The sequence below is a fragment of the Triturus cristatus genome, chromosome 1_2 (genome assembly GCF_964204655.1).
Source record: "Triturus cristatus chromosome 1_2, aTriCri1.1, whole genome shotgun sequence".
Lineage (NCBI taxonomy): Eukaryota > Metazoa > Chordata > Amphibia > Caudata > Salamandridae > Triturus > Triturus cristatus.
Window position 1 is genome coordinate 532,670,282 of NC_140580.1, and position 25,012 is coordinate 532,695,293.

Below are 25,012 nucleotides of genomic sequence, written 5' to 3' on the forward strand. Positions count from 1 at the left end.
AAGAAACGGGCATGGTATTGCCCCCGGGAGCAACTGTTGGAGACCAACCAAAAACAACCAGAGGGAGAAAAAATAGTCTGTGTGACTACATTTAACACTAAAAGCAATGAAATAAAGAAAGTTGTAAAGAAATACTGGAACCTGGTAGCGAGTGAACTACAGACATCACAAGACCCGACATTCGCCTTCAAGAGAGGTAAAAACATCAAGGATTCGGTGGTGAATGCATATTTGGACACACCCAAACAACCTGACCTCAGGGACCTTTTGGTGTTGGCACCTGTAACTGGACACCATAAATGTGGGCAATGCAAGGCGTGCGACGTATGCTATGAAGGAACTACATTCACATACACTGGAAGAACATACAAACTTTCCCAATTCACAAACTGTAACAGCATGAATGTTATTTATGCCATCCAATGCCCATGCGGACTGACATATGTGGGACAAACAACTCAGAAAGTGAAAACGCGTATTCTGCAACACATGAGCAGGTTAAGGTGCAAGGTACATGGGGCCCCAATGGTAGAGCACTATGCCTCACACAATCACTCCCCCAACAACATCACATGGTGGGTACTTGAAAAGATTGTCCCCAGCAGCAGGGGTGGGTCAATAGCGAGGTTGCTGAACTACAAGGAGTGTAGATGGATCCATTTACTTAACTCGGTCCAGAATGGGTTGAATGAGATGGAGGAGATCTCAAGACAAATGGGCCTACTTTGATCACCCCTTAACGCGGTATACAGGAGTCGCTTGATTACACAATACTGGCTGAATCATCCAACATACTTTAGATTCACTGAGTGTAATATAATCTTTCCTTCCGCCCCCCCGTTCAAGCGTGTTTAGAACTACCTGACTTTTTGATCTATGTCCTGTTTGGCACTCCGTGATTTGGTCTATGTTATGTGCATGACTGCTATCACCGTAATCCTTTAATGTTGATTTTACCATGTTTATCTGTACCCTAGTACAATTTACGTATGTAGACAGTATTTCTATGCCGTCTGTCGAATTAAGTGCTCACGTCGATCGATGTATATGCCATTATTAATTACACTCCTTATTTTGTGATTTGTTTCCACTATATCCCACTTTGAATTCAAAATTGCCCATATCAAGTGACGGGCTTGCTCTCGCCACACCACACTTGCGTCACAGCAATCGGCGCATTTGAATCCCTCAGATGACACACTTTGTTTACGTAGTTACTATGGCAACGTTTGACGAGCAGTGACGTCCTGTGACGCTCCCGCCTCGCACCAATTAGCACACAGAATCCCCCAGATGACAGATTTGCACTCCGTCAGCATGGGAATTTGACACGTTCATCGACGTTAGCGTAACCCATTGCCTAGCAACCACCAGTGCTCGGCGTCCACGCGCACGCCACACTAGGCTTATATGCAGACTCACCGCAGACTTCTTTGCCGATTCACACCAGACGATGCAGGACCTACAGGCCGGCTGTCCGTTTCTTCAGAACAAGGTAATTGGGAATCCCGAAGAGACCGTGTTTAATCTTAGACCTCGCCCTTTCTGTTTCGAGGCTATCTAACCCTTACCTCATTATTGCTTCTTTACAGTAAAATTTCGTCTGAAGAAGCCCATTCCTACCTACACTAATGAGGTAGAAGGATCTGGATTATAGACAGCACCGCTCAAGTAAATAGGTGAGCGTTATCCGTGCACCACTCCAGCCCATCACACAGCATAGGTGCCATGGCTTTTCTCACGCTAACCACCTCTATTATTTATTATCTTCTAGACACCGTCAATATCAAACACTATGATGGAGCCTCAAGTGAATTAACAAGGGTGAGCGAGTCAAGCCCCCCCTATCTCGTTAGTCGTTATCAAACAACTTTACACAATATTACTAATATTCACAATGTGTGTAACTACTTCACAGGCCCGTCAATAGGATAAACCATTGGAGTGAACCCCATCCTGACACTAACGCCGGATTTTTACCTACTCCATAGACTTAGACCTTCTAAGGTGAGTCAGCTACCATCCTTAGCACATAGATCATCCTTGTTCTAGTGACAACACACCTGACTTAGTCTTCTTTTACTCACAGGCCGTCACGCTTAAATTCAAGTCCTGATGAAGACCCGCACTGACCTATCAAGAGGGCAGTACTAGGGTTGAAACGTCGACTAATTTGTGGACCTTCGTATAGAACCTGTGCCAAAAAAGAACTCTTCCATAGCGCAGTTTTACTATTCGACACATCCTGGCCACTTTCAAAAAATTTGCTTTTAAACTACTGTACATATCACGCACATTGTCACCGAGCACCTATTTCTCACTGTGTCACTTCTGTCAACACATCATTGCATGACGGCCACTCATGAAAATATTCATGTATGCATATATGAATGACGCAATTCATATATAAAGAATTTTTGGTTGCATTTGAACTGTCTTGTGTGTTGCTTAAAGTCAAATTAATGTACATTGTTGGAAAAATGCTTGACTAAACCGAATGCGCAAAGCAATACTTTCACCCAACAGAACCACTGTTACCTTATAAACTTACTGCCAAGGTTCTGAGGGATACTGGGTTACCCCATTGTTTTTTTTAATATAAATGGTGCAGGTTCTTACCTGCGAGGGTTTTTACTCTCATTCAATGTCTTTGGACTAATTTTCTAAATCTTTTCTATTGTATATTATTTTGTGTTTTGTTCTAGTATGTCTGAAAAAGAAACTTTGTCATATAGTGAAGACTATATAGCCAAATTGATACATGATCAGGGAGCGTCTGGATTTCTACTAGGTTCTGATAGAGTTTCCGCAGACACTAGTCTGAATGAAAAATTGGCCAAAATTGAGAGATTGGAGAAGAAGCTAATCAGAGCACGCCTTCACGGGCATGTATTGACAAAATATCTCCAGTCCAACATAATTCCCAAAGGCTTACAAGTACGTAATGAGCCGGCTATATTTATAGATATCCCGAAATTCAGAGAAGGATTCAGTTACGTAGCAAACAACTGCTCCAGGCATTGGATGGTCCTGGGGGTGGAAACAGCATTAGAATACGTTAAAAACTTAACAAAAGAAATAGAGAACCTTAAAAAGGAATTAATTGATGACACCTCCCTTTCCAACGCCAGGGAGGCATTAGAAAGAGCCGAAAAGACACTCTCTGACTTCAACACCATCACTCTGAATAGGAAGCTAGATAAGTTATCCAAGGACATAAGGAACTACGACAAGAATATAACTTATCCCTATTTATCGGACGACTATTACCAGCAAGACAGTCAGGGTTTCTTCAGCAATAGAAGTCGACAGGGACCCAGAAGATTTTACACCTTCTCAAATTCCTCTGTGGGAAGTGGCTCAGATACTGAATCTGACGGACCTTCCTCAAACCCACAAACCAACCAGGGTGCACGTTTTTTAGGAGAGGGCTACCACCAACACAACAGGGGCGGAGGGAGAGCTCAGAACTGGGAGAGACCGAGAGGATGGAACAGGGGGAGGAACACCCAGCAAGGTACATCACGAGTTCGGTTCTACCAACCGGAGACACACGGGGAAATATCTACACGGAGGCAAACTTACAGATGGTAGAGGCCCATACTCCTTTTGTCCAGGTGCCTGACCAATCGGGAACTACTCTACATCCCATACTCTATTTGAGTGAAGCCAACAACACGCTTCCCATGATCCAGAATAGCACCAACTCATCTGATCCAATCATCAACTTATCAAGTCACATTATGTCTCAGGCTGAGAAAGACGTACTTGCCAAAGGACTTTCCTTCGTCCCTACAACCATCCCGGACTCTTTCCAGATTAAAATCGAGCTGCAACGCTTCTTTCGCAAAATCAGATTAAAGTACTATTTCAGCAAAAATACCTATAACCCGGTACCTGCTGCCACAGGATTTAGACCCATTTCAACCTTCACCCCAGGGTCACATATGGTGAGTGAAAAAATACTTGCATATGAGAAGATTGTACTTGAGGAAACTATGCAAATTGTGGCAGAAAGAAAGTACATAAAGTACAACATCAGCAAAGAGGAAAAAAGTGCCCTACGATCCTTGAGCGATAATAAAAACATCATTATCAAATCAGCAGATAAGGGTGGTGCAGTGGTACTTCAAAACACAGACGACTATGTGGATGAGCTTGAACGGCAACTAGGAATGGAGGATAGTTACCAACCGATCCCACGTGACCCGATGCCTCTTCTTAAATCTATGATAGAAAAAGTGACCAAAGGAGGTCTCTCCAATGGATTCCTAAGCCAGCATGAACATGACTTCCTCAACAGCAAAAACCCTCGAACACCGACCATCTACACCTTACCTAAAATACACAAACGATTGGAGAAGCCACCCGGAAGACCTATTGTCTCGGGATGTGGCTCGATCCTGGAGCCACTCAATCAATTTATAGACCATTTTTTACAACCCTTCGTGTCTAAAACGAAATCATACATAAGGGACACGACACATGCCATCCAAATACTGGAAGGACAGGCATTTGATCCCCAGACCCAGCTCTTGGTCACACTAGACGTGTCCTCCTTATACACTTCAATTCCTCAAGACACGGCATTGGACATCGTCAGAAACACATTGGACTCCAGACAAAGACCGCATTGGATCCCCACTGAATTTTTGATCTCTTTACTTGACAGTGCCATGAAAAAGAACTACTTCACATTCAAGAAACAATTTTATTATCAGTGCAAGGGCGTGGCCATGGGGGCTACATATGCCCCAAGTCTGGCGAATGTGTACATAGACCATTATGAAGAAGAACATCTATATAGTCTGGACAACCCATACCTGAATGCCATCGCGGTATGGAAGCGCTATATAGACGACGTGATAATGATTTGGAATGGGGACAACAGTGAACTCAATAATTTCTTTACCTGGCTAAACATGAGATCTACAGATATCCAGTTCACAATGACGAGTAATAACGAATCAATCGATTTTCTTGACTTAACATTCCGCTCTCAAGATAATCTGTTATACTGTGATCTGTATCGCAAACCAATGGAAAGAAACTCCTTACTCAAATACCAGTCCCATCACCCACGCAGCCTGCGAGACAACCTCCCTTATGGCCAATTCCTCAGACTGAGGAGGAACTGCACGAGAAGGACAGACTACTTCAGGGAATCTGAAATACTAGTATCCAGACTCAGAGAGAGAGGTTATCCAAGAGGTCTACTCAAACGGGCAAAGAAACGGGCATGGTATTGCCCCCGGGAGCAACTGTTGGAGACCAACCAAAAACAACCAGAGGGAGAAAAAATAGTCTGTGTGACTACATTTAACACTAAAAGCAATGAAATAAAGAAAGTTGTAAAGAAATACTGGAACCTGGTAGCGAGTGAACTACAGACATCACAAGACCCGACATTCGCCTTCAAGAGAGGTAAAAACATCAAGGATTCGGTGGTGAATGCATATTTGGACACACCCAAACAACCTGACCTCAGGGACCTTTTGGGGTTGGCACCTGTAACTGGACACCATAAATGTGGGCAATGCAAGGCGTGCGACGTATGCTATGAAGGAACTACATTCACATACACTGGAAGAACATACAAACTTTCCCAATTCACAAACTGTAACAGCATGAATGTTATTTATGCCATCCAATGCCCATGCGGACTGACATATGTGGGACAAACAACTCAGAAAGTGAAAACGCGTATTCTGCAACACATGAGCAGGTTAAGGTGCAAGGTACATGGGGCCCCAATGGTAGAGCACTATGCCTCACACAATCACTCCCCCAACAACATCACATGGTGGGTACTTGAAAAGATTGTCCCCAGCAGCAGGGGTGGGTCAATAGCGAGGTTGCTGAACTACAAGGAGTGTAGATGGATCCATTTACTTAACTCGGTCCAGAATGGGTTGAATGAGATGGAGGAGATCTCAAGACAAATGGGCCTACTTTGATCACCCCTTAACGCGGTATACAGGAGTCGCTTGATTACACAATACTGGCTGAATCATCCAACATACTTTAGATTCACTGAGTGTAATATATTCTTTCCTTCCGCCCCCCCGTTCAAGCGTGTTTAGAACTACCTGACTTTTTGATCTATGTCCTGTTTGGCACTCCGTGATTTGGTCTATGTTATGTGCATGACTGCTATCACCGTAATCCTTTAATGTTGATTTTACCATGTTTATCTGTACCCTAGTACAATTTACGTATGTAGACAGTATTTCTATGCCGTCTGTCGAATTAAGTGCTCACGTCGATCGATTATTAATTACACTCCTTGTTTTGTGATTTGTTTCCACTATATCCCACTTTGAATTCAAAATTGCCCATATCAAGTGACGGGCTTGCTCTCGCCACACCACACTTGCGTCACAGCAATCGGCGCATTTGAATCCCTCAGATGACACACTTTGTTTACGTAGTTACTATGGCAACGTTTGACGAGCAGTGACGTCCTGTGACGCTCCCGCCTCGCACCAATTAGCACACAGAATCCCCCAGATGACAGATTTGCACTCCGTCAGCATGGGAATTTGACACGTTCATCGACGTTAGCGTAACCCATTGCCTAGCAACCACCAGTGCTCGGCGTCCACGCGCACGCCACACTAGGCTTATATGCAGACTCACCGCAGACTTCTTTGCCGATTCACACCAGACGAGCCAGGACCCACAGGCCGGCTGTCCGTTTCTTCAGAACAAGGTAATTGGGAATCCCGAAGAGACCGTGTTTAATCTTAGACCTCGCCCTTTCTGTTTCGAGGCTATCTAACCCTTACCTCATTATTGCTTCTTTACAGTAAAATTTCGTCTGAAGAAGCCCATTCCTACCTACACTAATGAGGTAGAAGGATCTGGATTATAGACAGCACCGCTCAAGTAAATAGGTGAGCGTTAGCCGTGCACCACTCCAGCCCATCACACAGCATAGGTGCCATGGCTTTTCTCACGCTAACCACCTCTATTATTTATTATCTTCTAGACACCGTCAATATCAAACACTATGATGGAGCCTCAAGTGAATTAACAAGGGTGAGCGAGTCAAGCCCCCCCTATCTCGTTAGTCGTTATCAAACAACTTTACACAATATTACTAATATTCACAATGTGTGTAACTACTTCACAGGCCCGTCAATAGGATAAACCATTGGAGTGAACCCCATCCTGACACTAACGCCGGATTTTTACCTACTCCATAGACTTAGACCTTCTAAGGTGAGTCAGCTACCATCCTTAGCACATAGATCATCCTTGTTCTAGTGACAACACACCTGACTTAGTCTTCTTTTACTCACAGGCCGTCACGCTTAAATTCAAGTCCTGATGAAGACCCGCACTGACCTATCAAGAGGGCAGTACTAGGGTTGAAACGTCGACTAATTTGTGGACCTTCGTATAGAACCTGTGCCAAAAAAGAACTCTTCCATAGCGCAGTTTTACTATTCGACACATCCTGGCCACTTTCAAAAAATTTGCTTTTAAACTACTGTACATATCACGCACATTGTCACCGAGCACCTATTTCTCACTGTGTCACTTCTGTCAACACATCATTGCATGACGGCCACTCATGAAAATATTCATGTATGCATATATGAATGACGCAATTCATATATAAAGAATTTTTGGTTGCATTTGAACTGTCTTGTGTGTTGCTTAAAGTCAAATTAATGTACATTGTTGGAAAAATGCTTGACTAAACCGAATGCGCAAAGCAATACTTTCACCCAACAGAACCACTGTTACCTTATAAACTTACTGCCCAGGTTCTGAGGGATACTGGGTTACCCCATTGTTTTTTTGAATATAAATGATATTTCTGCAACACGCTATTCTTGTATCATGATATTTTCTTCCTGATATTTCTGTTTCCGATATTTACAACTCGTTTTAATGTCCACATACTGCCTAACGCACCCAATGACACATTTACAGGCTTTGAACACAGCGCATCACAAATGGAGATGTCTGAGGTTTGCCAGCCTCTTGGGTCATGGCTGATACTCCTCCAGCCCTGGAAAATCTTTTTGTTGGCTGGTGGGGACGCCTCTAGGCGCCTGTGCCAGCCATCAGAAACATTCACTGGCAGGCTCCTGTTTTGAGCCTCTCAGCAGGGGCCGGATTTTTAAAAATTATACCACTAGTGAATAATAATGAATTATTCACCATTGAAGTAAAAAAAGAAAAAGCGAGGTCGGAGGGTGGCGAGCGGCCATTTGGCAAGAAAGCGCCCCTGACTTCTGATGCTGTAGCCCTCCCACCCTCTCCCCTTCTTTGTTTCTTCCACCTAGGGCTGATTAAAAGAAGAATCAGCCAGATGGGTGATTCTGCCAGATGAGGAAGCATTTTAGAACAGGGTAGGTCACTCTAATTAATGTTTTGCATTTATGGACAACTGAGTGCAAGACAGATTTACGATGTCCACCTTTCCAAGGCCTCAGCAGTCCTGGAAGCACATTTGCATATAATTTTAGGAAGTAAATCCGTTGGTTAATGTGGATGAGGGGTATAGGGCAAACAATTCGGTGCTGTGAGTGCAGCACACTGAATGCTGATTTCCAGCCATTTCTGCTTTTGTAAGGCGCTGCATTTGCTCCGGTATTGGCAGGCTGTTGATTAATGGGGAGCATTAACAATTCAGCCGAGGGAAGAAGCTGGGAATGAAAATGTTTATTTTAGCATTGCAAAGTAGCATAAAAGGTGATCATTTCCCTCCTTGGCCTAAAATAAGTCAACCATCTGTATAAAATATCTTTCTTGGTATGCCTTGTATATGTCCCTAGCGAAGTAAAGTGTTATGGTTTGTGGGCTGTATTAACTATGCGGGATTGTTTGCAAACTCGAAGTCAATATTTGACTTCACATTTCTCAGTCAGCAGAACTTAGAATTAAACTGCAGAGGCTGTAATCATCTTAAGTGGAGGTTTGAACAACAAGACTACTTTCAAGAAAAATGAATTATTAAACAAAGCAGAGCTTCACTTTTAAATACAAGGCCTTATTTAAAAAACATTGATGCGAACTTGTTTTAACTCAGAGCATCAACCTCCATCCACGCAAAATATATTTACTTTTTCATATTTGTGTTTTTGGACCTAGGAATTGAAAAGCATTAATTTCTAAGTTGCACTATTATATAAAACATGGCAACAAAAAACAAACATTTGGTAAATGCAAAAGGTTTCGCCTAAGTGATTAATAATAAGCTGTTTTTTGTTGTAAGTTGTAGCTGGTGCGCAGTTGTGCAATATAAGTTACTGAAGCCTCTTTTAAGACCTGAAAGACACATTTAAGCTCACTGGGCTCTGTTGATGTGTTTTTGGTCTACCTGCTTACCACACATGCAAAGTTATTATAGGCTTGCCCAAGGCACAAATAACAAGTACAGGACTAGAGAAGAGTGGTAACCAATACTCCTTCTTAAAGCAGTGGGAATGTGATTTACTCTCTCGGGGGAATTACTGCTGCAATGCAAACACCTGGCAGTGGTAATTTCCTTAGCAGAAATCTTATGCTGAAAAAGCACTTTTGAACAAAATGAGGTTACTACTAAAATTTCCAAATTAGGATCCAATTGTTCTAGAGCAGCAGTGGGACCTCAAAGTGGATTGGAAGATCAGGAGAGGCAGATAAACAAATTGCAATACCTCATTGGATTATTATCAGTCAGAGTTCAAGAAAAACCCCTTTAATTAACAAACCAACATCATCAGTCTACCACTGGCACAGGCAACATTGTGCCCATCAACCTTCACAAAATTCTGCACCTAACCATCCCGCCATCATGAATGTACTCACCTGTGAAAAGGTAGGTGCTGCCGCACTCTAAGGTCTGGGTTTGAAAGTGCTGATTGGCTGGGTCGGGAAGCCTCAAGTCGCCACACCATAATCGGGTGGTGGTATGGAGAGATCATCCTTATCCAGGAGGTTCCCGGGGCTGCTGCTCTTCCCAGGCTGCAATAATTAAATTAAAACGGCAACATATCACTCATGGTTGGTCACCTCATAACCTACAACCCTCCAGAGTCCTATAATGACACTGCACTCATGACACTTATGCCACAGCTCCCTTTACGGTTACAACATTCCCCATGGGCACCATCTTCTGAATCCTAGGAAATGTAAGTAAATGGCATCCTTGTGCCACAACATTCTATACATACGAACATGTGATAGCAACAGGATGCAGCCTAACTTTTCAGCCTAACATATCAATGGAAGGTTTATACGATTACAAATACATCCACCAACAAAAACCTTGAAATATAGAGCAGAAGTACAACTACATGTAGCTCAAGCTATCAAGTAAGGCACTCTTTCATTGGCTTCATTAAAGCCTTGACCATATTGCTCCCTTGCTATGGGATACATTAAGAGTTACAGCTTGCAACAATATGCCACTGCAATGAAAAAATCTTAAGCAGACCCTGTATAGAAATGGCTCAACACAAAGGTAAGGAAGCATAGTTCACTGCAATGTGTGTACACAAAGTACATTTGTAAACTTTCAAATAATCCTCTCTGCATTACAGGCCGAGGGAAAGCAGTATAATTTAAAAGTGCAGCATACCACAGGAAAAACACACACACTAGCAACACCAACTTTGAGGCCATTTTTTAACCCCTTCCATGCTCATGACGGAACGGTTCCGTCATGAGCCACGGTTGAGCTGTGCTCATGACGGAACCGTTCCGTCATGACCCCGCCCGCGCTCGAACCCTTCAGCACCGCGGCGGAATTCGCCCAGCGCTGAAGGGGTTAAGCAGCTATCCAAATAAAATAATGTCTGCAAACACTAGCACTAGTGTTAGACCTGTTTTTTTCAGCAGGTTTATCCCCAGACTTTTTGATTCGTGGCCTCCGATGTTTGACCCTGTTTTGTTGGATTTTGGACTCTGGACACTGTACCACTGCTATTCAGTGCCAAAGTGCAAGTGCTTCCTCTGTAAATTGTGAATATGTATTTGTGTTTCCATGATTGGCTCACTTGACTTACTACTAAGTCCCTAGTACAGTGTACTGTGTGTGCCCGAGGCCAAGCAGCCTTTCAAAGGATTCTCAAACCTGCCACTGCAGTGTCTGCGCACCGTTTTTCACTGCCATGTCGACCTGGCAAGTGCACCCACTTCCCAGGCCGTAACATTACCTTTTATTACATGTGAGCCAGCCCTAAGGTAGGCCCAAGGTACCGCAGAGGGCAGGGTGCAGTGTATGTGAAAGGTAGGACATGTACTGATGTCTGTGACATGTCCTGATAGTGAAATACAATGAATTTCACTAGTGATAGTGATTTTCACTATTGAAAGGCTATCTGTCCCATAGCATACAATGGGAGTTTATTTATAACATCTTATAAGTATAGCTTCCCATTGGGACAAGATAGAAAGAAGGAGTTTAGTATGTCTGAACTCAGAATATAAAAATGCACCTTTTAGTAAAGATGATTTTTATATTGTATTTTTGAAAATACAACTTTTAGAAAGTAGGTATTTTCTTGCTTAGCCTTCCTGTGTGCCTCTGCTGGTTTATGGATTGACTGTCTGGTTCTGGAGTGACAGGGGCTGGGGATGTGCATTCACTGTAGACAGCCACTGGGGTGGAGGGGGGTTGAGGTGTGTCCTGCCTTTCCTGGATGAGTCAGGGCTCGGCTGAATAGACCTGGGCTGCATTTAGAATAGTGGGAGGAGATTTCCTTGCACCTGAATCGACCTGGTCTGCCTTACACAACGCTGTCTCCAGCTCCTGCTGGGAAGCTGGACCAGAGAGGACAGAACTGATTTTGACTGAGCACAGAGCCTCTCTGCCACAAGAGAACAAAGAGAAATTGATTATAAATATTGGGGCCCAGACCCCAGATTACTTCTAGACTCAAGAGGAACCTCTACCAAGGAGAAGAGTTGGGAAAGCTGAAGGAGACGTACTGCCTCTTTGCTGTGTGCTGTCTGGGGTTGGCCTGCAGTGACTGTCTCTGCAAAGGAGAGGACAAAGATTTTGCTGTGTGCAGTGTATCCTGCTTGAAGAAGACCTCCAAGGGCTTGAAGTAGAGCTTGCCTCCTGTTCTGAAGTCTCAGTGACACAAAGACTTCACCACCAGCCCCCCTGAACTTCCTTGCTTGGAGTTATGACCTGCCAAGAGGTGCCTGTTGTTGTGTTGGGCATCCATAGGTTGTTCCTGCTGTTGGGAGCTGGAATAGAGCCGCAACTAAGAGAACCACGATGCATACGTACCTGTTTCCGACGCATCGCCACTGTGCCACTGAAGAAACCAATACAGAGCCCGCCCGTGGCTGAAGAAATTGCCGCAAGCCAAATCCTGTGCACTGATCTCCGAAGTCGGAGTTCACCGCATCGATTCCGACGCAGGCCCTCCTGTGCGGCTGCAAGAACTAACGCATCGTGGGATCATGGCTGGAGAGACCAATGCAGTGCCGTTCCTGCCACAACGGCATCGAGAACCAACACATCCCTGATCTCCACACATCGCACTGGGGTGCCAAGTCTACAAGAACGCCGGGGCCGCAGAAAGAAACCAACGCATCACTTCCCTGCACAGTAAGAAACCGATGCATCACCTTCCCTTCAGTAAGGAACCGATGCATCACCTCCCCTGCGTGGCAGTAAGGAACTGACCCATCACCTCCCCTGAAGTAAGGAACCAAAGCATCACCTCCCCTGAAGTAAGGAACCGAAGCATCACCTTCCCTGAAGTAAGGAACCAACACATCACCTTCCCTGCTGCTGTTTTTGTTTATGACTGTGACGCATCCAAGTTACTTTGTGTTGAAAGTGTTGCACCTATAGTGTGCTATGGACAGAACTGTTTTTACCTTCTGACGATTACATTTTAAGTACAGTATTGTGGATTTATGTTGTTTTGGTCTTGTTTGGTGTAGATAAAGATTAACTATTTTTCTGAATTGGTGGGGTGTCTATTTGTAGGTTTTTCACTGTATTACTGTATGTATGCACAAATGCTTTACACACTGTCACTGAGCTAAGCCTGTATGCTCGTGCCAAGTTACCAAGGGGGTGAGCAGTGGTTATTTTAGAAGTGTATCCCCCTTACCCTGATAAAGAAAAAGGGTCCCTACTTGGACAAGGGTGCAACAAAAAGTTAAAAGGGAGGGCTAACCCAGAGTAAAGTTGCTACTCTCTCATGGGTGGGGCACTAGGCTTCAAACTTAAAAACTGAACAAATATATAGGACAACAGAATCATGAAAAGGCATTGGGGCACACCTTATCAGAAGGTACTGACACTGCTCACATTTCTTGCGTTAGGCTGCTGCCAGCACTGCTATCCATTACACGTGTGTCAGAGAACGGAAACCATATTCGCCTAAAGTACTAAGACAGAAGTCAGAAAAGACGAAGGCGGGCTGCGGGACGTGTCACACATCTGTTACCTCATGAGTGCTGTGACGGATGACAGATTAAAGTAAGGAATTGAAGCAGGGGGCCGCAACCATCTAAGTTGCTTTGGCAGCCATCATCTGGGACAGTAGTGGCCTTTATTTACTGTGACTTATTAGAGAGGTAGAATTCATTTTCACATACCAGCAGGCCTTGTAAAGTGCTTCCCTGGCAAACGCAGGCTGCGGGAGGCATCACACGTCTGTTGCCTCATGAGAGCTGTCACGCATGACAGATTAAAGGAAGACAGGGAGGGGGCTGCAGGAGTGGAGCACTGGAATTCTGTTTGTGATACAATAGTGTGAGCGGGAATGAAGAAAGAATACATGTTAGCTTGTGTTTGTCGAAGCCAGCAAGATGTTCCAGGGTAAAATATCGGTGCTCAAATAACTTGCTGTTCACCTGTGGTGCTCGTGTAAAACCCTCCAATAGGGATCGTACTTCTGTACAGAGATGGTAAGAATCTATGGGAGGAGCAGCACAGGAGGTCAGGCACCTGGGGAAGAGGACGGAGGAGGGGACAAGCAGGGGTGCTGGCACGCTTGCTCAGAAAATTTTTTGACACAGATGAAAAGGAGTACTTGGGCCTTGGTATACTGATAAGTAGGACACATAGAAGAACAAGAGGAAATGGCATGCTACAACCAATAGAAACAAAGGAAAAGTAAGTGGCAAGCACACCAACTAATGAAAAGCAAGGGCGGGATGTAAGCCCATTTTAAGATTTATATTAAATTCAATAGATTTCACAAGCACAGCGCAAGAGCTGTGCAGGGAAAACCTAAAAATCTCTATTTGGCATACAAACACCAACTTCAACTGTTTTGAGGGTGGGACATCTGGCAGTCTGGGGCAGAATGATCCTGATAAAAGATCGAGAGAAGCTGCTCATTTGAGAGATCCTGAAGAAGCAAAACAAATATTCTATAAAACTATCCTTACCTCAGCCTACAGCTTGATGATCCAAGGTCAACACAATTATGCACTCTGTGAGTTCCTCCCATCTTGTGGCCCATTGCCATTGGTTGGTGGGCCCTGCCACTTTCGGGGTTTTTGCTACTAATCCATCATGGAAGTGGCCCATTCAAACTCAGTGATGCTTGGTATCCACCACGTGTGGCTTGTGGGTCTGGGCTGGAAGAGGTTAGTAGGAATTATCGGCAAAAACAGTGCATAAAAGTCTTAAGCATGATGAACAGGAACAGGCATAGATAGGCACAGGAGGGACATGCATTGCAAACTCTGGCTTCATTCCTGGTAAGTTACATGGAGGTCCCCAAGCCAAAGCTGTCTCTAGAGCTTGTTAGAATTAGGTCACTTAAATCGCCTCATACAAAGGTGAGTAATACATTTCAACATCATGTTGCAGTGCTTTGAGAGTTCTGTCTTCAACGTGCTCTTTACCCTTTTGAGTTAATTCCCAGAAATTTCTATTGTAGGTTTGATTTCATAATTTCATCTATAGAACAAGGGTGTTTTATATATTCCTGCTTTTGGTTCTCAGATGGCTTGTCATTCACGTAATCTTGTGTTAAGCCTCTTGCCTCACTGAAAGACTGCCTAAATTGGCATGTTATTTTCTGGCACCTTTTTAATTATTGATCCTTTAATATATTAGTCTCTGTATAGATAGTAGTGTGCCGTCAAACGAGATTCGTCATTTTACCTCTCTTTTGTAGATAATTATAAATATAAGGTCCAGAGTAATGCCAGCTATTAACTCCAGTGTACCAATCAGCAAACCACTAAATGACATAAGAATGCAAGGCCTCCATCAAAACTCTATGTAAACCAGCATTACCAAAAGCCAATAGGTCTCACACTGGCTGCAGCCTTTTGTCTTTTTCAATGCTTATTTTGTTTTGTCATCGTTTTTGTAAAACTGTATTGTTGGGAGATGTTAGACTTGGGGGTCTCTAGTTGGCACAGGTATGCACTTGTGACAAATAGGAACCCTCCCCTCTAGTCAGGGTAAGGGGGTACACTCCTAAAATAACCCCTGCTCACCCCCTTGGTAGCTTGGCACAAGCAGACAGGCTTATCCCAGAGGCAGTGTGTAATGCATTTGTGAACACATACAGTAACCAAGTGACAACACTACAGATGGACACCACACAGGTTTTACATCAAAAATTAGTATTCTTTATATAGATTTACCACAAGACCATTAAACGACAAAAATACACAATACTGTTACTTTAGATGGTAGAATTTTGCTTAGTTCTCTTAAGTTCTTAGATGCGACACTTTAAGTCAATGTACATTTTAGATGCGACACGCAGGGCAACAAAAGTGTTGCAACGATGTTGATGCGATGAAGTATTTGGTGCAAAGAAATAAAGACGTGAAGATCTTCCAGATGCGGTACGCTTCTCCGATGTTGCGAGAAGACTCGACTCAATGCTTCAGCTGCAGCGGCGACACCCTTTACGCGATGCGACGGCAGCGGCCTTGGCAGCGACACTCTTCTCCGATGTTTGCGAGACGTTTCCGCTCGATGTTGCATCGGCAACACCCCTTTATGCGATGCAACGACAGCAGCTCCGACGGCGGCACGCTTCTCTGTGGATGCAAGGCGCTTTTCCTGATGCGGTGCAATGCGACAACTTCGATGGCTGCGATGGCGACACGCTTCTTCCTCGATGTGAGACTCTTCTCTCGATGCGGTGCAATGCGTCAGCTACGATGGCTGCGATGGCGACACACTTCTTCGGCGTTGCAAGACACTTCCTGGATGATGCGAGACGCTTCCGCTCGATGCGATGCTGCAGCGGCGACACACTTTAGGAGATGCGACGACAACAGCTTCGACGGTGGCACGCTTCTCCTTCTTGACTCGCGCTTCCAGCTCCTTGCGACATGCGGTCCCTCAGAAGGTCCAACAACAGCAGAAGGCACTTCCAAAGAACTCTGGGGAGCTGGGGGGTGAAGTCTGTTGTTACTGAGACTTCAGCAGGAGGCAAGCTCTTTTTCAAGCCCTTGGAGATCCTTCACAAGTTGAGCAAAAGTACACACAAAGTTCCTTTCTCCTCTCTTTGGCAGTAAGGCAACCACTGCAGGCCAATCCCCCAGTTTCAGGGATAGTTTCCTCCTCAGCTTCCTCTGGTTTCTCCCTCAGCAGAGGTTCTTCTTGTTTTCCCAAAGTGATCCAAATTCTTGGGATCAGGGTCCCAATATTTATACCCAGAAATCCTTTGTCCTCTGAAGGCAGAGGGGCCTTTGCTCAGTCCAAACCAGTTCCTGAGCACTTTGTTTACCAGACTTCTCCTTTCCTTTCACAGTGCAGGGCAGAAACATTAGACGCCCCACAGGAGATGGAGCCAGCATTGTGGAAGGCAAGTACAGCTGGAGCACTTTGTTGACAGGATTCCTCTTCTTCATTCACTGTGCAGGACAGAGACATCAGCCGCTCCACAGGAGGTGGAGCCAGCATTGTGGAAGGCAGGCACAGCCCTATTCAGGTCCCAGGTGCAACTCCTCCCACCCATCTGGATGCAGATCTCTCTATTCACCACTGGGGCACCTCACCCTGTCTCCTGGAATTCCCCAGCCCTGTCGCTCAAATTCCAGACAAAGGACTACCCATCCTAGCAGAGGCAGGTTTGAATGGTTAGACAAGAAAAGGCCTATTTTCTAAAAGTGGCATTTTCAAACACAGAATGTTAAAACCAACTTCACTAAAAGATGTATTTTATCATCCTGAGTTCAGGCATACTAAATTCGAATTTCTACCATGTTCTCTGAGTCAGTTAGGATTATAAGATGTAATAACCAAATTGCCCATTCTGGCCTATGGAGAACAGGTAGCCTTGCAATAGTGAAAAACGAAAATGGCTGTAATTCACTATTAGAACATGCCACACACACCAGGGCATGTCCTACCTTATCCTTACAATGCACCCTGCCCTTGCGCCCACCATAGGGGTGTCTGATATGAAGAAAAGGGAAGGTTTAGGGACTGGCAAGTGGGTGCACTTGTCCAGTCAGCATGACAGTACCAGACTGCACGCAGGCTCTGCAATGGCAGACCTTAGACACACTTTTAGAGGCTGCTTCTGTGGGTGGCACAACCAGTGCTGCAAGCCCACCAGCAGCATTTGGATTACAAGCCCTGGGCACTCCTGGTGCACTGTACTAGGATCTGACAGGTAAACCAAACCAACCAATCATCAATTTACAAAAGGGAGCACTTGCACTGTGGCACTGGACAGCAGTGGCACAGTGCCCTGAGCATCTAACACCAGCAAAAATACATGAGGCAACAGCGAAAAATGGAAGGGAGACTCACGCCAATGTGCCAGGTCTAACAGGAGAGCTGCCAGGTCTTCACCAATATAACAGAACACATTGGCTAAAAGAAAAAATATCTTCTAATCCTAAACACTACACATCGCCATAGTAATCCCTGGCACCGCAGGGAACTATTTTGTGAGCGCATGTGTTCCTTGTGAGTTAAAGTAAAACGTCTCCTGAGTACCCTAGTGAAAGAAATGGTTCTCTAACGTACCATTCTATCTTCTATGTGATGATAGGTGATACATAGGTCTAATTCTGTAATAAGATGGAGCGGTGATAATTAAAGGGAAAGAAAAAAGCTAAGAATTAAGGTTTTTATTTTACTTTTGAGCCTTCAAATGCAGTTATTCATTTATGCAGGTGAAGAATAACAGGCAAGGAGTTAATTTAAACAAGGCACTTGTCAAACAGGAGAAGGTTTGCAGTTGAGGAATCAACTTTCAAAATATCCTTGGTTTATAATCTCTAACGCGCTTTCATGTGGGTATTTGGGATATTGTAGACATTGTTTATTTCACTGCAAATATTGCTCCCTTGAGTAAGAGGACAATACTTGTTTTACAGAGCAGGACACACCCAGACATCACAAGTAACTGGCTGATGATAGAACACCTCCTTGGAAAATCAATGCTGTAAACTTTTTTGAACTGGGCAAACCAGCATTCGACATATTCTTTATGCCAGCAATGACAGATCACCAGGAGAAGTTCATGAAGCTACTTTATTTACCAGCCAGTATACGATCTGCCAGAGGATTCGAAAATATTCCTGCCTCCGCTCAAGGACAAAGCTTGTTATCCAATTTCACAGTTAGTCCAGGCTTCTATGAAACAAAATGAGAATAAATCAAACTATAGGGAGGGATAGCCTACCCAGGGTGCCGAGGGTTATAACAACGACCAAAAACGGTTCTTGGGCAGACACCCTAAGAGAATCAGCAAAGCAACGAATGGAAGAATCATATTATACAAGAAACATGACCATGCATCATAATTAGGCGAGGGCTGATGTATGCAAAAATTAACTATACGACATATATTAAATTGCTGTCGAGAGCTGTGTCAGTGCTGAATATGGTGACCTTGGCTCAACCTTCCCTCTTTTCTCTCCGGATTAAGTGCTATAAAGGCTTTTTCTGCGTGTGACTCAGTGTGCACTGTGGCGTAGTGCTCTGTGACGTCTGCTCTGATACTGGTTGCGCATCAGCACGTACACTCCACACCTGGACGTGCAACAGCACCCACGCCGGAAGGACGTCTCTGCGTGTTGGTATTTAACGCGGCAGCTCCATCAATCTCCAGCCGTCTCCGAGGACATTCTCACAGCCTGCCGGCGGGGGGCTTTTCTCCTGAGACAGCCATCTCTTCCAGCCCTTCGCTACTCAGAATTCCCCTGGTGACCTCGGAACACCCTCTAGCCGTGGGGCTGGCAGTAAAAGAACAGCTGGCAGAAGCCACACTCGGCGCGTCTGAGCCACAAGGGCAGGCTGACGAAGGAACTGAAGCTGGGTGCCACAGAGATTCAGTATTCAGAGAAACTTCTCACACCCGTGGCAGGGGTGCCATAGGCTATAGTGCAAGCCAGGAAAGCGATGCCGTACGCCATTTTTGGATGTTAAGCCCGCCATAATTAAGGTGCATTGGGCCCTTCTGCACTTATGATACATACCCATATTTTCTGTAGCTGCTCTTTAGCTTTTATTATCGTCAAAAGTTTAAAGTTAATGTATGAGGAAACAGATTTTAGTTGAGATGCGCAAATGCTATCTTATATTTAGCATTGAACATGGAATACATTTAACATTTGAATAAACATTTTATGTGCTTCAAATGGGATGAAAAACAAGGGTAGCACAAAACGTCATCACGTTTAGGTCAGGCTGCGGCCTGTGAGGTTGCAGCACAAGACCGGAATTGCAAGTAACTAAGGAAACTTTACATAGCAGTTTGAGCTTTATAGTTAATATAGTGGTCTAATTTTCGAGACAAATGCTGTACGTCTTTGTTTGAGAAATTCCTTAATACATACCACCTTCCTTTACACATACTACCTTCATTTACACAGTCCTCAGAAAATCCTCAAAGCAAAAAAGCAACAAGTTATTTCTTTCATGTATGTAATTGGACATTAACGAGCGGCATTAACCATTTTAAATTTGGTGAGGTATAAGAAGAATATTTCGTTTCTTTTGCAATTAATTAAATCTCAAAATAAAAAACACAAACTTTCCCCCCAGCAGACAACCATGACCACCAGCCAACAGACAGCTTCCATTTCATCCCACACCTATTACACCACCTCTTTTATAACAATGACTGCTGCACAGCTCTCAACATTTCAAAGTTTTAGCGAGGCCCCTCTCATTTGAGATTTAATGCTAGTGCAACCGGATCCTTCATTGGAATGACCTGATGATCCGGAGTGTCACAGAAGGAAATTTACATTTATTATGAAAAATTAGCATAACATCCTGTCAAGACCTTATATTGAGGGTCCAACCACCAGCTGGACTAGCTAAATGGCATTTCTTTGTGCTGTGCTCCTCCAGTTATCTCTTTAGTCAGACCTTCTAAATGGGGGCAAATTTAAAAAGAGAGTAAATGTGGGGTGGAACAACACTGACACCATGAAGCCAAATAAAAAACGAAAGATGGAAATTTAAAACGTTGACATTCTTCTTGGAGTGCAGAACTTCGACTAATCTTTGAACATTTTGGGACACCCAACCCCTTTTGTTGAATACTTACATTCACCGTTCTCTGGGAAAGCCTTACACCCCACTTTTACAGCTTCTGACTGCGGGCCCTTACTAATCCTTTCACACTCTCTCCTCTTCACAGAATAATTGGCACATCTCATGTCTGACATCCGGGAAAATAACAGACAGCTTGTTTTTACTTCACACCACAATTCCCTCTGTTGCTTGCTTGGGTTTGGGAAACCTAGCCAATCTCTCTCTAAATCACTGATACAGTTAATGCATACTCGAGCACCCACCTTTACTCTCAAGGTGAAAGACGTCTCTTGTTTGATCTGTCCCTCATCTTGAACACTCTTTCTTCAACATGTCATACCTTACACTCTGCTACAATATCCCTTCCCATTCAGGCCCCATGCTGTTCAGTTCCTGCAACTCATCCTCTGAGCAATGCAAAAGGTGCTGCCTATATGGTGACATGGAACATGGAGCGCACCACCCATAAAATAATTCTTAGTATATCATTCCATCACCAATCACAGAGCAAAGGCAACTGCATATTGCAGTTTATAACCCTATTGAAGCTCACAGGAATATGGCTTAGAGTGATTGCCAGTGAATTAAACATTTGCAAGCATTCTCCCTTCACGTTGTGTTGTCTTCAAAAGGGCACAGCTAGGCCATTGCTCCAGGGATGATGGAGATGCTGTCACATGCTTTACTATAGTGCTTCAAGAACACTCCCTTTTCCTTTGAAGCCATCTGAGTATCATTGTCCATGAGCAGTTTCAGGTAATCTGTCATGTCCAAATGTATCACTCATAAATCCTTTCTTATCTTGATAATGCATTTTCTACAAATAATTTCCAGCCATTTAGAGCAACTAATGATCTATTATGACCGGGTTACATATTGATGTACTTCCAAAGAGTTCAAAATGCCCCACAGTGGTCATAACTAACTAATTTCGCATAGGCTTGAAGTAACATTGTGCGTTCACTTGGGGCTTATTGACCACACAAGAAACACCGGTCATCACAAAACAGTGTACCATCTCATCCAATGTAGACCGCCTAAATTCTTTGATTCTCTGTTTCGTAGCTCTCATAGTTCCATGCTACCCATGCACCAGTTCCAAAACACCTTCATTCTCATACTTACCATTACTACCAATAATTCTAATCTTCTTAACACAAACCACAGTCCGCAAACAGTCAAAACTTTGCTCAGATGTCCCCAGCTGGTGCTCTTGAAGGTCAGTCTGTCAAATACCAAGGCTGCTTAGCTTGGATTCCACATAATGCTTCTTTAATCTACCACCAGATACGAACTTCTTTTTTATGTTACTCTTGCTGCTTTTTTTTATCCCTGCTTTCTCTCTTTGTTGCTGTTTTTCGTATTTCTCTTCCCCCTTTGTTCCCTGTTTTGTAGTTTTCTTTCACTTGCTCTGGATCCAATCCCTTGAGCAAAAAGAAGTGCCTGTCCCAAAAATGAGTTATGGTGGGCCCCTCCAGCAACCACTGGCTCAAATTAAGCACTGCTCTTTTTTCATTTTTTTCTTTGTGAGAGCCAATTGGACAGCTGTACTAAGCAAGCACACTAAACACTGATCATTTCCCTGATTGTCCTAATTTATATCCTTATTGCTAACCTCTACCAAAAATCTACAGCTATCAGTGAGCACTTATGGCATGCAATTGATTTTGTACATATATTGCTGGAGTCTACATTGCTGTTTAGCAATGTATGGAGTCATACAATTAGCTCAAGTGTTTACGATCCGTTTGAAAGTTGTATTCACAACCCCAGAGGTAAGGTGGGAGATATTGAACATCCCATCAGCAAGCTTGTGCCTCCAACGTCATGACTGAAGACATGGATTCTGCCCCTTTTAATACTTTAAAAGCATATGTCCCATCACTTTTTTCCATTTCTGCTCTGCAAAAAGACAACACCCAAGTTGCTGTCACTTGCATCTGTTATCGTAGTACAAGGATCACACATGTCAAAAGCCTTCAGTTGTAACTCTTCCACAATATTACATGATCTGTTCAACAGGTTTTACACACTCATCTGACCAGAAAAAAACAGTTATTTTTTTCATCCAGTTTCTCAATGAGATTGTCTTGTCAGCAAACCCCAGGCATGATCTTGCATACTACTCAGCCAAGTCCAGGAATGGTCTCAATTGGTCTTTGCTTGAAGGAACCTGGGCATCCCTGACCAATCAGACCTCACTTTGCATGGGAGTCACTCGATTTTGCAAATAATCCACATTAACCACTGGAAAGTTGTACTTCTCACGTCTCAAAGTTATGCTGTTTTCCCACTGCTGCCTCAGCCTCTCATTATGTACTTCAAGAATCTCAGAACAGGACATCATGTTGGAAATGAGTGACTCCTACTACACTCATGAAGCATTCGTGCATAGCCCGTTGTAAAACAGCTAAGGTCAATGACAACTCAAATTACGTTCCCTTAACTCAACATGCTCCTTCGGGTGCCCCAAAATATATAAAATGTCTGGACCCTCAATGTAGCTCAGTTTGGTATAAAGAACACTTCAGCAGTGCCCTATCTCTGTTACGTTGAGCAATGGGTGCTGATTAACCCATATTTTGGCATTTGCATCATAGCATTCAATACTGAACAAGGACAACACTATATGCCCACGGGGACCAGAGTCAATATCCCATACAAGCACAATGTCCTGTGGGACTCAGTCAGAGTGTGGGAAACCTTTAGAACATTTCGAGGAATCCACCATCCAATGCAATATTATTTAATCAAACCAATATCTTAGTATTTGGAAAAAAGGGACTCAGAGAGGTTACTGTTAATAGTTCATATTTACTATTCACATACAGTGGTCTGTGAATAAGTAAACAAAGTGCAGACAACGCAGTGCTCAAATAAGTGAACAAACATTTACACTATATATGTCATGACCCTGTACAATCCCCTGGTTCTGTACATAATTTACAAGTGTACATAGTATGGCACTGTAGGACATTCCGTAGTTCCTGCAAATATTATCATTGGGAACTGGGGTGGGGGCTTTGCGTTAATGTATGGGTCTCCTCAGGACCAAGTCATCTGACTATACAACCTGCATACAATGGAGACAGAAACTTGGATACAATCATCAGTCCCAATCATGCCTACAACATATTAGTATGTAATACTCCAAGTATCATAAGTTCTCTGATTACTCACCCACATGTGAATACTGATCTGCCTTCTGTTAATTAAGGCGTTACATCCTAAGTATTCAATCCTTGTCCCCTTCAGTATGGAGTTAACAAACAACTACTCTTTTAAAGGCGGCTCATTTACCGTCCCTCAGGCCCAAAACGTAAATTTATACATTCTATTCATACTCTTGTTGAGGGAGGGGCCTTCAATAGCAATCTCACAGTACTTGGGGATTTCAACTTTCATTTAGACTGCATGGAGGATAAAGATTCGGAGGCCTTCTTCAATATAATGAAGGCCTTCAACCTTCCCCAACTTTTACATCAGCCCACCCACAGTGCCGATTATATTTTAGATCCTATTTTCCCCAATAACCATTCTATTTCAGTAAATGACTTTCTCCCGCTTACATTGTCCAACCATAAAGCCGATATTTTTAATTTGAATGTTTCCTTTCCTGCTCAAAGTGGGAAAGCAGATTTTTACCCCACCCCGCACTATCTATGGTCTAAAACCAATTTCTATATTTTGCGACAACACCTTCCTAATGGCTAATCATGCGCAGCAGCTCGATCCAAATCAGGCCACAGCAGGTTATAATAACTGGCTCAAATATGCCATCTCGAAAGCTGTTCCTAGAAAATGCAGAAGCCCAAACAAATCTAAACAATCCTCTCCCTGGTTCACAGAACCTCTTCGTCTTGAAAAACAAAACTGTAGAAGGTTTGAAAGGAAATGGAGATCCAGTTACAATTCTTTTTTTTATAAACTAATTTACAAATGCTTCCTGGCCAGTTACAAGGCAGCCATCACCAAGGCGAAATCTATTTATTTCCCCAACAAATCGAAACATGCAAGCATTCTGCTAGAGAACTTTTTTATGCTATAAACAAACTTACTAAAGGCCCAGAGAATAAAGGCAGCAACAAAAGTCAATCTTTTTGTGAGTTCATGTGTTCTAGAACCATCGATCTCAGCGTTATTTCCACTATAGCTCAAGCTTCCACAATTGATCCCAATTGTCTTGGCAAAAGCCTTCAATCTAAACTCAGCCAATTCTCATTTACTTCAGCTGCAGATGTCCTCAACCTACTCAATTCCACAAAATCGGGGTCACCTTATGATTCCTGCCCCCCCTCTATACTCAAACAGATTTTGGTTCCAATTGCTTCCTATCTTACTAATATCTTTAACGGGATGTTTAGCCTCAGGACATTTCCTGATTTGTGGAAAAAGGCCTCCATCCTGCCACTCCTTAAGAAACCTGAGCTAGAGCCTGATAATCCAGCTAACTATCATCCTGTTTCAAGACTACCTCTGCCAGCGAAAATAGTGGAAAAATTTCACAACTGACACAGTTCGTTCAGGACAATTATTTTCTGGATCCCGCCCAATTCGCTT